General features: G+C 44.6%; 1 protein-coding gene across 5 annotated transcripts in view; it reads left to right on the top strand.

Moving 5' to 3' along the window:
- LOC116942359 (uncharacterized) overlaps nucleotides 1-15,194 on the top strand; it is a 47,272-nt gene extending 32,078 nt beyond the window's left edge. Inside the window, exons 17-18 of one of the 5 annotated variants that reach the window (XR_012941692.1) lie at nucleotides 9,718-9,806; nucleotides 12,352-15,194. The gene's annotated coding sequence lies outside the window, so the exon portion shown is untranslated. Of the gene's footprint in view, nucleotides 1-1,035; nucleotides 1,147-6,050; nucleotides 8,091-9,717; nucleotides 11,108-12,351 lie in introns of those variants that run through there. The other 4 variants (XM_076067063.1, XM_076067062.1, XM_076067060.1 and 1 more) reach the window with 4 other exon arrangements.
- Nucleotides 15,195-16,254: the final 1,060 nt, after the last annotated feature.

Here is a 16,254-nt window from a genome sequence, read left to right as displayed (position 1 = left end):
AAACAATTGGGGTTAAATACCTCATGCATTAGCGTATCTTAACAAAAGCTAAAAACACCCCACTTATAACTGAATATACATTTCATTAATTCATGCACCTTTTTATGCAATCTCATTAAAATAATGTGAATTAGAAGACCTCTATATTTTTCTCCACATACATATACCGTGCACTACGTTTCAGTTCCAACAGGCTATTTTTTTGCTTTGCAGACCATTGGCCTGTTGGCTCACATGGCAATATTATCTGGTCTGGAAATCCATTAGCGCGGTTGGTGGACCAAAACATGTCATTTGTGTGTGGAGACATAACTTAGGTCTGCTCATACAGTGCATGACATTTCCCATAATGCTTTCTAAAAAAAAAAACAACGCATAAACAAGTTGTTATGCAATCCGATACCGTGATGAATGCGGTATTTAAAGTAGTAATATGCAATTGCTTTATTGCATCAATGTGTGTTGGCTTTTTTTTGCTTCATATATATTCATCGTATCACGATGCTTATCAATTCCCAAACGTGACAAATATTTCGGCTTTGATTTTGATTTGCATAAATTTATTTAAATAAATAATAAAATACAGTTTTTTACATTCTTTAAATAAATAAAAAATGCGCTTTTTATGCGGACCGACACACCTGATGACGACCGTTTGTGTTATGGTCGAAACGTCGTGAGAGTTTTAATTGTTTTATATATTTTTTTATTATTTTATTGTTTCCCTTCAACGTCACTTTACCGAAAGAGCTAAGAATATTTCGGCTTTGCATTTGTTTCCACTGCTCCTCCCGCGATTGCCTTATGCTGATGAAGCGTTATGTGTTGCCGCTAAGTCTGCCGCTGCGGTCAAGCTTGAAAACGCCAGCGTTGGGGCCCTTTATAGATTGTGTGGGCTCAGCGGACGGACACCAAAGAAAGCGCGCTGAGCTTTCAAGGACAACTCGGTAAATCTTTGGTTGCTGTGGATAAATGAATCATTTTGCGGGACCCCGGGGTCCCACAAAAATCAGGTCAATAATTATTATTTTTCAGTTCGCCCACTACGTGATCCCAACAGCAACGCGCCGCCCGCCCAGACTCGCACCAACAAGCGCCAGCAGCAGCAGCAGGCGGCGATCAACACGATGGGCGCCACCCCCACCGGCCAAACGCGAGCCCCGGGGGGCGTCCGCAGCAGTCGCGCGCGGCGACGACGCCCTCCGGTCAGCCGTCGATCCTCAGCTTCTTTGCCAAGGCGAGCCCGCCCCCCAGGCAGTGAATTTAACGTGTTTATGTAATTTTTCAACTTTTTACGAAACTTAGTGCCCCGAGTAGCTCTCGACGAGGTCAATCGATTGACCACTAGTTTTGTTGTCGGTAAGGCAACAAGACTCGTGTCGCTACGTGGTTTTTCCCACCCCGGGGCAGTGATGGGACCCCGGGGTCCCGCCAATTGCTTCAAATGCCAGCGTTCAGGCAGCAGTTATAAATGAGAAGCCCCTTTGCCACCGCCCGAATATGTGTAGATTGCGGCGATGTAACAAACGCAGCCTGTATGAACAACGCAGAGCGGAACAGCCAGAGTTAGAGCTTCAACTGTGATGATTGAATATGCCAGTTGTGTTTATTGTCTGCCTTTCTATGATCAACCCAGTGAAGGGTAACTTTGGCAGCCATTGGTTCATATAGGTGGGTGTTTAAAATCCCACAACCCTTCTTGTCTGTAGTAATCTCCAAATGTAAAGTCAAAAGGTCAAACATCTCTACGCTCAAAGGAGCACTGAGCAGCACCTCAGCTTCTCTAAAGACGCGGCGTCAGATGTTATAAACTCCGTCTTACTATTCCAGAGACCGGACCCAAAATGTGACACATTCACCTGAACCGTAGAATGTTTAAAATGGGCTGAAATGTGCCTAATCTTGTCGGATCTTCGATTCTCAGCAGGCTTGCGCTTGCATAGTATTTGGATGGGAAATCGCATATTTAAAACCGGTGTTGTACGCGGTTGTGGGCTGCATTGTCAACAGAAGGCAGTGCGGCAATATCCATTGTTGTCTTGCATTCCGTCCCAATGCCTGTGCTGTCCACTTTCATCAACCCGCACAGACCAGCGTGGTGATGTGTGGTCAAATAACCCTCACGACCCACACGCCGAGGTGAAGCTCTTATAGAGCAGTGGGTTTACACGAGGGTTGTGCATTCACATGTTAGCCACGTCTCTATGTAAGGAATATGTAAACTTTAAAAAAATATTTTTTTTTTACCAAAATTGTAATTTGCAAAGTGATGTGTTTTCACATTACCCAAAAAGCTCTGACACGAGAAGCTTTAGAAGTTGACCCAAGTTTAAGTTTATTGAAAGAGTCACTACGTGATGGCAGAAGTGATAATTTCGCTAATGGGCTCCTAGATCTGATTTAAAATATATATTTGGCGATGGGCAAACCTTGCACATGAGTGCATATACAATGTAGCGATCCCTCGCTAATGAGCATAACCATGTTACCTCCAGATGTGCAGTTGCTCCAGTTCAGGTAGATGGTAAACTCCAGTGCAGGTTTTGTAATTGTGGCTGCATGGGAGTTCATGGCTGAGAAACCTGGAGCGGAACTCGCTGCCTTGCTGACCTGGAGCCACTGCACACCGCTGAGATTGCAGTGGTCACCTCGAGAGCTTCTCCGTGGTGTGCGCAACTCCAATACGGCTGTTTCCTTATTTGTGTCGTGTCTGCAGGAACGTTGATTATGTCTGTCCAGCCTACTCCTAATGGAAGCATGTTATGCAATTACGCCTCGACGTGCTTCCCAGTCCAAATGCAATCACTGTGGTTTGGTTCCCGTGGTGTGTCATGCCATCACAGTAGAATAAGAGGAAATGCGTTTACTGCTAAAATAACACGGTGCGTCGCTCATTTCAGTGTAAATGCAGTGTTTGTACTGGATTTAGCCCATTTATTTATCCCATATCGCCTTTAAAAGTAACGCTGTCAGTAAACAGTCGTATACTGCAAAATGTGCATATACAGTGCTGCGTCACGTATCCAACTCACGTGAGACTAAGGTATAGGCGGATATGCGACACGGTCAGATCTGCGAACCTCTAGAAATGAACAGTTATACACCTTGCACCGATACTGCACTGGGTGTGGGCACTTAAATGGTCAGGGGGATATACAACGGTCAGATATGTGACGTGTGTCATTTGGATTAAAAAAAAAGAAATTACCGCTGTATAACGTTTCAAGTAAAATGGTGTTGTGGTGCTGCTTTGTTGCCAATAATTAGGGTGTGTATATTCTCTGGCCCCTCTTCCAGTAGGACACGTCGTTCAATTTCAGCACTACAGTGGTTGCTTTGCAAGTATGTGACTGCACGTCTTGTTCTATACGAAGAAACTGTGCTTGCATTAAGATGCTGTCTGCTCCAGATTAAGCCCTCGGCCTCTACCGCCTTCACAATTGAGTCATACCTGCGAGCTCCTAAGGCACATCCTGGCTGGGTGGTACTTTTTTTTTGTCCGTCACAGGGAATGTGTGGGAGTGTGATGAGAAGTGCGGAAGCAGAAGGGAAGAATAGCACAGTTCTCATCGCGTACTCTTTGGTTCTTTCGGTGAAGTCACGGAGGTAGAAATATAATAGATCACGACGTTTCGATCGCAACTCAAGAAAATCTGTCATCAGGTGGGACAACCACAGCAAGAAGCGACTGCTGAAGTACTCATCGCGTGTTGAAGGATTCTGTCCCAACCCGTACATTTGAGGGGGGTGGGGGGTGGGGGAAATACTCGCAAATTTTGACCACGATTCACGAATCAATTCTTATTTATCCCGTTTGGTGTTGCCCTTGTGCTTATTCAAACGCCGTTGGGACAGTTTTGCTCATTCAATTCCCCAACACATAATTTGCATATGCGAAATATACATAAATCATTCTTTGGTTATTTTGGTAAAGTCACGAGGAAGGGAAACAATAAAATTGTATTGTTTTACATTTTTTTGTTTCCCTTCTACGTGACTTTACCGAAAGAACCAAGAATATGAATCCCTGCGGTCACGAAAGCTTTAAATCAAAGCATACATTATGTTTATCTTTCTACGTGACTTTACCGAAAGAACCAAAGAGTAATCCCTGCAGTCACGAAAGCTCCAAATCAAGTTTGATACATTAATCATGTTTAATAATTGTCAAGCGCACAATTATATTAATGTATTGGGCACATACGAATCAATGCATCATTGTAACGCGCTTGTGCATATCCACAAATTTAGTGGCATTTTTGTAAAACACCACTGGGGGGTGATCGTGAACTATCTCTGCGCGAAGTTCTGCCATTATTGAGTCGATCCCGTCCCTGCAGATGTGAGAATAAGTTCCCCTTTTAGGTTAATCTTCATGCGCATTATTCGCGTTGCACTTTCAAATGGATTTGCTACAACCCACGAACAACGAATGTGCATATACACACTATATAGAGATGCATTCAGTGACATTTAGTCTGGTCTAAAATTCAAAGAATGGCCTTTTCCTTTCACCTCCAAGTCACGATGTTGACGTTTCCCTTTCATTTCGTCAATATGTCCACGTTATAAATCGTTTTACCATGATTATTATAATGTAATTGTTAGGACACTGTCTTTGCAATCCACAAGCTACCGGTTTGATCTCCCCGCCATAGCACTTAATACATTGGGTTAGATTCTTCATTGTTCCTGCTTCTGTCCATGCAGCAGTATGAATGCGTAAACCACAGTTGGTCGATTGGCAGATCACATGTTGTGGTATGAAGTGTGGATAAAACCAACCGCTCACAGACGTCAGAGCCACCATGTAAGAAGAGACAAAACACCTTCTTCAGTGCTCCCTGTAGTGGAGGCCTTTCTACCAGCAGTGGCGTGAACAAATACATTGCAGGGCTCCACATTTACCTTTTTACACTGATAAAAATCGATAAGAGCGTTTGCTAAAATGTGTTGGTCTCTGGGGTCCTCTTGCTATAGCGGTTTGCGTAGCCGTTATAGGGTAATGCAGAGGGCCTTTTGTGAGATCACATCCCCAAAATGTCTCAGCAGGTTGCCAAATCTCGCTTTTATTAAAAGCGTGGCTTAAAACCTGCCCAAGTGCAGTAGTGATTGATGGCACCAGCTGTGTAATTACATGCGACCGCTATTTTCGGCCAGGGAACGTGTTGCCAAGCTCTATGTGCAAGCCATTCAAAATGCACAGGTCACCAAAATGCAAACCTTACATTTGTAATAATGAAGCGCAGTAACGAATCGTGCGCAGTGTTCGCCGCTCGTTATCCATTGTTTAACTACCGTCAATAACGTTCGGTTATTCTCAGATATATAAGCGCACCAGTGGTGGTGCCATCCCATTGGGGGAGCCCAAAGCAATAGTTTATTGTGGGCTCCCATTCATTTAAAAGTATGAAATTCAAGTGAGTTTAACACGTAGGCTGAGTTGACAGAAGAGATAAAATTGACAAGAGATGGAAACGCAATAATACGAGTGAAGCTGCAGAGAAGATAGAGATGACAGTGATTGTCTATTTTGTGTGAAATAGCTTATGTGTTCATATGCTTGGTTCTTTCGGTAAAGTCACGTAGAAGGGAAACAATAAAATAATACAAATATAAAATAATAAAACAATTGTTTCCCTTCTACGTGACTTTACCGAAAGAACCAAGAATATGAATATGAATCCCTGCAGTCACGAATAGAACCAAAGAGTATGTTTAGCTTACGTGTTGTTATGATCGGAATTCGAGCATATATTGATGCACCCCCTTTTTTTCTCATAAATCCAGGGACCCCGTAGCCTATTTGGAGCTCTTAACTTTTTGCTTGGATTGCTTATACCTAGAGCCGTCACTCTGATCACCTCAAACATGTCTTACAATTATCTCACGGAACTGCGACATCGAAATAAGTAATGGTACCAAATGAAAACTAACGTCCGTGCAAAATTCCCCCGAAACCATTTTTTTTGTTCTGTTCAAACTTCAGCAGTGTGTTTTGTGTCTCAATATTCGGCAATAATAATAATAATATTTTTTTGTCATTGCAGTGATACCAAAGCGGATTCAACGTGCGCAGCCCATCGATTGTGGCGCAGCGGGAGTAGGATTGGGTCTCGGTAGAACGCCCGTCTGCGGTGACGCGTTGGTCGAGTGGCGGGTGCCCTCGCGGGTCTCAATCACGTGGGTCTCAATCACGTGGGTCTCATGGGTCTCAATCACGTGGGCTCCGCGACACCGAAATAGTTTTGCCGATTCCCGCTTGCTTTATGATCGTACATGGAATGTACACGGAGCTGGTGCCATAGGTAACCGGGCGGACACATGCAGTGTCCCTCCCCCACTCCCCCACTACCGTTGCTGCACGCTCTGCCACTGAAGATTTATGTACCTGCTTTAAATCGGTCGGCTACTGTATTTAAATATCGGGTTGCACGCGCCGTGGTAGCCGCTTTGTCACGTAGTATTTAAAGGGACTGATCGAGACCATACAATTCTATAAGCGCGGAAAAGGTTGGATATTGTCTCTGAAGGTTTTTTTTTTACGTGAAAAGGATTTGCAGTGCTTATTAAAATGGCACGACAGTAAATTAATTATTAAAATGTTCGAGCATACATCAAACATTCTGTAAATTGAGTTTTTTTTTATATATATAAAAGCGAGGACAATTGTTTTAATGAGAGGACATGATTCACCGCTGCTCAATTATAAATATAGACCCTCAAAAAGTATGCCCGTACGTTTAATTTCCAGTAGGTTTTTATTGTCATTACAGTTGATTTACTTGTTTGAATGTAACGTCGCGGCACTGGGCTAGATGACAATGCGGAGTGTGTGGGATTAGTCGTGACGACTGCCCACGTGGAGCCACACTGACGAGTTTCGAGCAGGGGAAATCCGCAGACGCGCGAGATAATCGCGCGCACGTCATGGTGTCTCCACATTGCTCAAAATATTAAAATGCACTGACGACGAAGGGATCACGGTCATGAAGACATTCACAACGCTTTAAAGTGGCTTCTTGCATAAACCGATTTTCCACTGCAGCTCACCATCAAAGTTACCCCATGATTTGTAATACCTTCTATAATTCTCCACCCCCCTCCCACCCGCCATAGTAATAAAACAGTCTCTATTATCATTTATGTGCCTGGGGTGGATAGTGGTTCATTGGTTCATACACTGTGCCCTGAGTTAGATTCCAGGCCACGGCTAACGTCAGTGGCGAGTAGACATCTGAACTGATCCTCGACCACCATTGTCTCCCTTCGCCATTCAAAACTCATCAGCGTGGTGAAGTATCGTCAGACCACTGCCAGGAGGGGTTCTTCATCCAGCAGTGGATTTACCACGATCTGCAATTAGTTTATTTACTTTAATGTCCGCTGTATCGAGATTGTATATATCTTACAGGACATTCAATGCATGTGATCAATGTTCAATTACATATTGTGTTTAATTCCGAAAGTAGTATAAAATCAAACACGGTTGTGATCTAGTTGGGTATAAGTCTGCTTTGAGAACTGAGATTTATAGCAGTACTATATCAAGGCCGTAATTATATATATATTGGGGGGGACACATCCCCCCCAACATTCAAATATGCTCAAAATGTCCCCTCCAATATATTGCTATAAAATAGATTTCATAGATTTCTGTTTATATGATTGTGGTTATGATTGTACTTCATTAATCCCTAATCTCTGCCATTACAAACAATGAAACAAGAAAAGGTAAAGAAAAAACAGAGCAATGTAATACAATAACACTATTAGATATTATTGTAAAAAATAAATAAAAAGTCCATCCTATGTGTAAATTAATTTTTTTTATATTTTAGGCAGGAAATTCATTTTCAAATTTCGATTTTTTTCTGGGGGGGGACCCCAGACCCCCTGGAAGATTTGGTCCCCCCCCCCCCCAATGTTGACTCCATGGCTACGGCTTTGTACTATATACACAGTGTACGTACCATGCGTATCACAATACCATCTGTCCACTTGACATTGTAGTCCAGATGGCAGCAGACGGCCATCGCATACACTCTCCGTTAACTATGGATGTGCGGATTAAATGACTTCTTTTGTGATCTTTTGCCCGCATTTCTTAGACCAACGACGCGGTATTTAAAATAATAACGTTTGAACAGAATACATTGCATTCGTTTTCGACATTGAACTCCTTAATATTTCAGCCAGACGAGGGTGTATATTCGTGCAATACGTTACGAAATGAATCCGCCGACTTGAGGTCAAAACCGCACGTGGAAGGCTGAGTGATTTGGAGGCACTTCATATCAAACTTCATATCAAACTTCATATCAAATATGAAGTAGCATACTTTGTGGTTATGTAAATTAACCGTGTGTGTGTGTGTGTTGTGCACGCGTTGGTGTAGCGGTTAGCGCGCTGCGCTATGAACACGGCGGACCGAGTTCGATTCCCACTCACGGCCAACACAAGTGACGATTATTTGAACCGGTCCTGGGCCTCCCCTAGGTCAACTCAGCCCTAAATGAGTACCTGGTGCGGTGTGTAAACATTGCCACTGGGGAGACAAAGGCGGTCGGGCGTGGTGCTGGCCACCCACCCCCTCGTGTACCGTTCCGGCCTTCATAGGTGCTCGCTAACAGCACTTGCCCCAACAGTCTGGAAAGGCTGCACGGGGGATTTTTGTGCATGCACACTCTTTCAAGCTCCAACCATGCGATTCAGCATCTGCTCAACGAGTCGTGGTTCCGTTAACCACGGGGCCTTTTAGCCTCTCGTATGATAATTCATTTGTACGTCGTGTGCCCACGGTGAATAGCCGTGCCCGATCGTCGAGTGCGGCGCATTAGCGGGCAGCCTGCGTCCGTGCGCTCTTAGAACAGCTACCAGGCTCCTCCTCCTCCTCATTGTCACGATGTTGGTCCATTGGCTCATGGGAAAGGAGACTTCTGTCCCGCAGCTGTTGGCCAGAAGCATTGCCTCACCGCAACGGGAGAACAGCCGAGACCTTTGTCCTCCTCCAAAATGATCCGGCAGTCGACCCAGAAATCGGCAGCCAGGCGCAAGGCGACAGGGCGGCTGTCTGTGGGTGGCAGCTGCCCAAGCGCGCGTGGCCTCGGAGAGCGCTGAGCGCCTGGCAGGGGGCCTCCCTCTCCCCTCCCCGTCTCTCACCAGGGAGATGACTCTCCGACCACTCTCCAAATCCTGTCGCTGCGGCTCTGCGGGCCGCTCCAAATTGGCTCGCGAACCTGTTGCCTCATTCTTTCGGCGGATTCTGCGGGACCAGCAGATGACTGGGATAATTGTCTTGCGAGGATAGCGAAATCCAAAACATGTTCGGACAGGACACGTTTCCAAGCAGGCTTGCTTGTGTCTGTAAGCCAGAATCCATGCACCATGCAACAAGGGGTTTGTGGAATGTCCAGGATATTAAGGAGTTTTTCCACGAATAAATTTGAACATGTTTACATTGTAATTCTCTTTTACGATTTTAGAATACTTATTTGCGTGCAATACGTTGATTGCAACGTTGTGGCGTGCTCACGAAATTTCTAAGCATTTGTGGATTGTAAATAATCTGGGCTTATTTATTCCTGCTTTACCTGTTCGGAGCATAAACCGACCGGCACAATTAATTAATGATCAGTGCTCAGCAATTGAGTGAAGCGGTTACGAAGTGATTAACTCACCGCACCGTTAACCCAATAACTTGTGTTTTATTCTCAGCCACGGTTAACGTCATTGGTGAGACAACTGAACCAGTCCTGGGCCCTCCCGACCGCACCAATTCACACAAACCAGCGTGGTGAAGTATGGTAAAAAAAAACACATCCATAATCAACATGGTATGGGGAGACGTTCACCCAGCAGTGGATTGTATTTTTATCATAACATAACAGTTAAATCTGACCGCAGAGCTACTGATTAACCCATTTCCGCCAATTATAAATTTCTTCTCAGCTTTTTTTCCACACAATAGAAGCAGAGATTGAGGCAATTGATACAAAACATACACACATATTGCTAATTCTTATTGTTGTTGTTTACAGTTATCATATCGGAATGTAACTATCTACCGTGTGCTTTCTGAGACGACATTAATTCAGGCCAAGTTTAGGTTCATTTGTGATGTCCTGTGCCATGTGCGACATGGGGCATGTCAAGTAAAAAAAAAATCTAAAATACTCGTAAAGGCTGCGCTGTAAATGACACCACAGCTGCTTCAGTAGTTAAAGGCAGAAGTCATATACGTGAGTGTATTTGTGTATATATAGGTTTCCATTTTGATACAAATGCCACTGGGAAACATTGATTTGCATGCTCCTTGTGCTGATGGATTAGAAGTTATTTCCATCTTAGTAATTAAGTTAACCCCCCCCCCCTGCCCCCCATGCCGTGTGAGCTGTTGGTGGTGATAATGACCATACTTCACCGTGTTGGTCAGTGCGGGTTGGTGAAAGGAGGGTAACGTAGAAGTCCACTACAACATTCCTGCACTTGCCTGTGCTGCCGACCACGTCACGTAATGGTCTAATTTTAATGTATATTAAGTGTCTCCATGCCAACACGCGCGAAGGATCAAATGTGTTCCCCCTCACTCCCATATTTGTCAAAGGGAAATAGGGGAGTGAATTCAATGTGCAGTACTGTACAGTCAAGGGCAGAACAAGGCCATCACGGGAGCCAAGTGGCCAGGACAGGAGGTGCATGTCAGGGCATGACAAAGGCAAAGGCGCAGTCCTGCAACTGCTTGCTCACGTCACTGCCGTCGGGAGGGCCTTCGCCAGAGTTTGCTCTGGAAATCACCTTCTAGAAGATGTTTACTCTACGCTGCCACGATGGGCAGACATCATTGAATATGTTGGGGTACCCACACTTTGCCCCACCTCGCGCGACCTGCCGATCAACTGAGGCGCACACATTTATACTGCTGGATGGGCAGAGATGGGGGAGCGGCGGGGGTGGTTAATTTAATAAACCTGCATCGTTGTTTCAACTGCCGCGCCAGGAGATCGAACCTTAGCAGAGTCCTGGGGCCTAAAAGGCGAGGAGATAAATATAATGTCGTAGATAATGACCACGGTGGTCCTTATTAAAAATATATCTTTACCAATAATGTCGATTCATTGTTGTCTGTAAGAGAATACTTACGTGTGTTATTGCATCGTATATACTGCATATGTATATTTTCTGACTTATGGTTATTGCTGAGTATCTACTCGTTTGATTTATATTCTTATATTCCTGCCACATTTCGACCATATGAAATACTGTACTGTCGTTTTCCCAGTGTGTGGCTTTATTGAAATGTAGGGAATCAAATAGAACAGAGGCCATACGTGATGTTCCCTCTGAGACCGGAGCACTTATTGGCAATTTACGTGGAGCGTATTATATTTGGGGGGGGGTTCTGACATGCATGTTATAAAACAGCCAATCCTCTGTTCCAGGGACAAAGTATAAATCCATTAGACCGGCCTGCAGTGCTGGGCAATTACTGCAGGAATCATTAAAATTCCGTGATTCCACCACCGTAGGCACGAATCGCACATGTAAATTGCCATTTCGCTACACTCGACTGGAAATCTAACTGGGATTCTCCCATGGAAAGTCTCCCATGGCTCGTTCGTGGAAAGACTAGAAATACTCCTTCAGTCGAATCCCATTCGTTTGATTTGAGACGTTTAAATTGTCATAGGAATGAATGACGATTATTTAAGAGCCTAAGAATTGCGCGGTGGGATCCCCATATATTTAGCCGTTGATGACACGAAGCATCATAGAAACTAACTTGCATTCTTTGAGAGCATATGAATCATCCAGTAGAATTCATTGCAATAGCAGTGCGAGATATTGCCATCGAGATAAAAATGGGCATTCTTCGATTCCAGCTGGCCAGCACTGAACCGACTCGCCATTGAAAATATATCACCCGAGACATCAGCCGTATGTTTCAATGGTGATTCCTCTCAGTAAGCCAGGATCCCCTTTCCCCAATGTCACCCTGAGGCTCCGGAGCAACATAGCATGCTCCACGGTTCTGTCGATCCCACGATCTTGTTGAGAATCGCGTTCGCATCTTCTAAGAACGACGTCGCAAATTCCCAGCAAGGAATGGTAAGATTTCTCTGGAACACCAGGGGCAGGCCAAGATCGGCCGGCAGATCCGTGCGGCGTCCGCAGTGATGCGAGCGCCGCACCGTTCCGTGGTAGTGAAGCGGGAGCTGGGATCTCGAACAAATCTCTCGGTTTTACAGGTCGATCTACCTTCCCACCCTCGCCGATGGTCATGAGCTTTTGGGTAACGGCCGAAAGGATGGCATCGCGGTTGCAAGGGGTCGAAATGAGGTATCTCCGCAGGGTTGCCGGGCTCATTCTCCGCGATCGGGTGAGGAGCTCGGTAATCCGTGACGGAGCCTCGGAGTCGCTGGTGGGACGATGTCGCTCGGCTGGCCTGGGAACGCCTGAGAAGTCCCCAGGAAGAGCTGGAGTCTGTTGCCTAGGGGAAGGGAGATCTGGACCTGACTGCTCAAGCCGCTGCCGCCGCGACGCTCGCCAGGACAAGCGGATTCAGAAACGAAGGGACGCAAAAAAACGGGGCCAAGCGCACACCACCGTAACATACACACACACACAAAGACAAAGATCCCCCTATAGCCTTGACAGACTGTAGGGGCAAGTGCTGTTAGCGAGCACCACCTATGAAGGCCGGAACGGTACACGAGTTGGGGGGGGGGGGGGGCAGCACCACGCCCGACCGCCTTTGTCTCCCCAGTGGCGATGTTTACACACTGCACCAGGTACTCATTTGAGGCTGAGTCGACCTAGGGGAGGCCCAGGACCGGTTCAGATAATCTTCACTGGTGTTGGCCGTGACCGGGAGTCGAAACCAGATCTCCGGGTTCATAGCACAGCGCGCTATCCGCTACACTACCGCTCCCCACTACACATCACAGACATCACACTCACATCACACACATCACACTCACATCACACACATCACACTCACATCACACACATCACACTCACATCACACACACACTCACATCACACACAGACACACTCACATCACACACAGACACACGCACGCGAATGTTACATCATCAATAACAGGGTCACGCTTAACAACTTGTTATTTGCGATGTCGTCCACATTTTTATTTGGCATCATATCGGTCATTACGACGTGAATAAGGATTTACCTTTATAGCTACGAGCTATTAAATTTCACTGCGCATAACGTGAATGATTATGTATAGTCCAATAAAGCTATGCAGTTAATACTTGTTGCAGATATTTAAAATAATATTTAACGCGATGTAAGCTACTAACTCATCCTGGTACAGTATTTGCATATTTGATGTTTTCTAGTGCCAAGAGAACATTTTGTCTCACTCTATGTACAGTATTTCTTAGAGATCCTTGTTAACATACTTCTGAAATAGACTTGTAAACACCATGGAAATGAGATAAATGGTACACTGTGCTTCAACCTATGCATAAGTGATGATATCATAGTGTAGTGGTTAGCAACACTGGACCTTGCAATCCAGAGGTCGCCAGCTCAATTCGAACTCCCAGCACAGCAGTTGGAACCGGGGGGGGGGCTGATTCCTTAAATCTCTGCCTCCACCTCTGTCCACAGTCGATCGGCTGATCGTGTGTGATGGGGTAAAGTGTGGGTACTCCTACCTCTTCCAAGATGTCTAGCTAGACAATCTGGCAAAAAAAGGCCAAACGCCGTTTCGGGTGGGAGAAATAGCTCAACTTATTTGACTATATAGGCAATTGTATAGCTTGAGTAACTTGCCATCACTGAGATTGAACCGTTTCTCTTCAACAGCCATGCCCCGTGATATTCACATTTTAACAGCACCATCCTGATTAAAGATATCTAATTTAAAATAACGTACCACGTGTAGTCTATTTTTACTTTAAACGTATGCCCTGCATCCTAAATGCATGTCACAAAACATTTACTAATATGCGTATTTTTTTCTGTTTGTGAGTAAAATACGATGTTTTAAAAAAAGTATTTGTGCAGTTGTATTCATCCTATCAACGTAGGAATAGCAAAACTTTACAAACCCTCCCCTGAAGCCCTCTCATTGGCAGCAGACCTCGACATTGGGAAATTATCTCCTGAGCATATTGCTATCTTACGCAAGAGTAGAATCCTATACATTTTTAAATGGGTTTTTTGTTCATTGAAATAATGGCACAAAGTCAACTTAAATCTTGACTTGAAGCTTTCGTGACTGCAGGAATTCATATTCTTGGGTCTTTAGGTAAAGTTACGTAGATAGGTTCAAAGAAAATAACACAAAAAAAAACCTTAATTGGATACCCAGTAGCGTGCACATTATAAGTCTCGACGAAAGCAGGGAAAACGTAACTTATTCCGCACGTTTCCTTCTGAGTTCTGTAATCTTGTACGAAAGGAACACAGCAAGCCACAGGGCTTCACAAGCACTTGACAACACTCAGCGGCATGTTTTCCCATCCGTTCTCAAAGTTGCATTATTTACGTGACATTAAAGAAACCATTTGAATGAAGAAAAAAAATTGCCCCTGTCATTTCATTACTTTGAGTAATTATGTTGTTACAGTTTAGTACCTTCATAAATCGGTTGAAATTGAATCATACTTTGTTTCCCACCTCAACTTCATCCTAAGGCTGGGGGTTTGTTAAGTTGGTTGCTAGGTGTTGCTGTATGGGACATGCAAAGGACAGTCCTTTCCCATTGTAGTAAAACAATTTATTACTCTGACAATGACTCGACTCTTGTTATCCTCGGCTGTTTATGAATGTTAAATATATTTAATACAAAAACTGAGTCATATTAAAGGCTACGTACGGCACTTTCAGCTTTTCTCATTTGCCAGCGGTGTCTGAGATGTTTACCAGGCCACTCCCGTGGCTGTCCATTTGCTCACCCACAAAGTTCAACGTGAACATGTAAATGTTGCTGATCACCTCCTCACCATATGCAAAAAGAGGACAATTAGGTCACGCACGTGTAGTCAAAAGATTTGCTCGCGTTTGATATGCACAATGTATATAATACTCTTATGTAAGGTTTAAAAATTTTTAACTGAGAATCTGAAATATATACAGTAAAACCTTGGATTGCGAGTAACTTGGTCTGCGAGTGTTTTGCAAGACGAGCAAATGTTTTAAATAAATATTAATTTGATAAACAAGCGAGGTCTTGCAATACGTAGAGTATACGCTTTGTCTGCGGAGCGTCACGTGATCACAACTGATATACGAGTGCTTTGATATACGAGTGCTTTGGATTGCAAACACGTTTCTGGAACGAATCCTGCTCGCAATCCAAGGTATATTACTTTCATTCCTTCACAGAAACTACATCTGTTTCAGAGAATAGTCCCTGATATATCACAATCTCATTCCAATCACAAGTTGAAACAAAGCATCATATTAACAGCAAGAATAATACACACAAGCCAAGCCATTTTATTGCTTAATCATGAAATGTAAATAGTCATTTGAGAAACGAAAAATTCATGCTCGTAGCATCTCTAATGCGCATTGCTGTTCGATCACACTGTGTTTATGAATTAAATGTTAAGGTTCCATACTCGTTGGTTCTATTCGGTAAAGTCACGTAGGTAAAACAATAAAACAACAAAAATCACGACGTTTCGGCCACAACACAAGTGGCCTTCATCAGGTGAAGGGACCGTGCTGTCACGAAGACAGCGTTGGATTTCCAACGCTGTCTTCGTGACAGCATTACCGAATAGAACCAAAGAGTATGGATCCTTGCAGTCACGAAAGCTTCACATTTAGAAATGTTAAGGTCCCTTTGGAAGTGGTTGAACTCATTTTTTTTCTTCTTTAGTTTGTCGTGTAGAGACTTCTATGCGGTAGGGGCCCCGCCTTCTGAAAACCACGGTGTCACCACGGGCGGCAGGCCTAAGGTGCTGTCGGTTCAACAAGTGCAGTGCAGGCCCACTTTGATTGGGGATCACAATGTGCAGCACAGGCTCCCTTAGCTGGAGGTGTGCAGTAAGTGCAGTGCAGGGGTTGGGGAGCACAGTAGATGCAGCACAGGCTCCCTTAGCTGGAGTAGTGCAGTAAGTGCAGTGCAGGGGTTGGGGAGCACAGCAGATGCAACACAGGCTCCCTTAGCTGGAGGCGTGCAGTAAGTGCAGTGCAGGGGTTGGGGAGCACAGCAGATGCAACACAGGCTCCCTTAGCTGGAGGCGTGCAGTAAGTGCAGTGCAGGGGTTGGGG

Source organism: Petromyzon marinus, chromosome 14, assembly GCF_048934315.1.
Source record: "Petromyzon marinus isolate PM22_M1 ecotype Great Lakes invasive population chromosome 14, UKy_Petmar_22M1.pri1.0, whole genome shotgun sequence".
Lineage (NCBI taxonomy): Eukaryota > Metazoa > Chordata > Hyperoartia > Petromyzontiformes > Petromyzontidae > Petromyzon > Petromyzon marinus.
The sequence above is the reverse complement of the archived record's forward strand: the minus strand, read 5'-3'. Positions and strand labels throughout refer to the sequence as shown.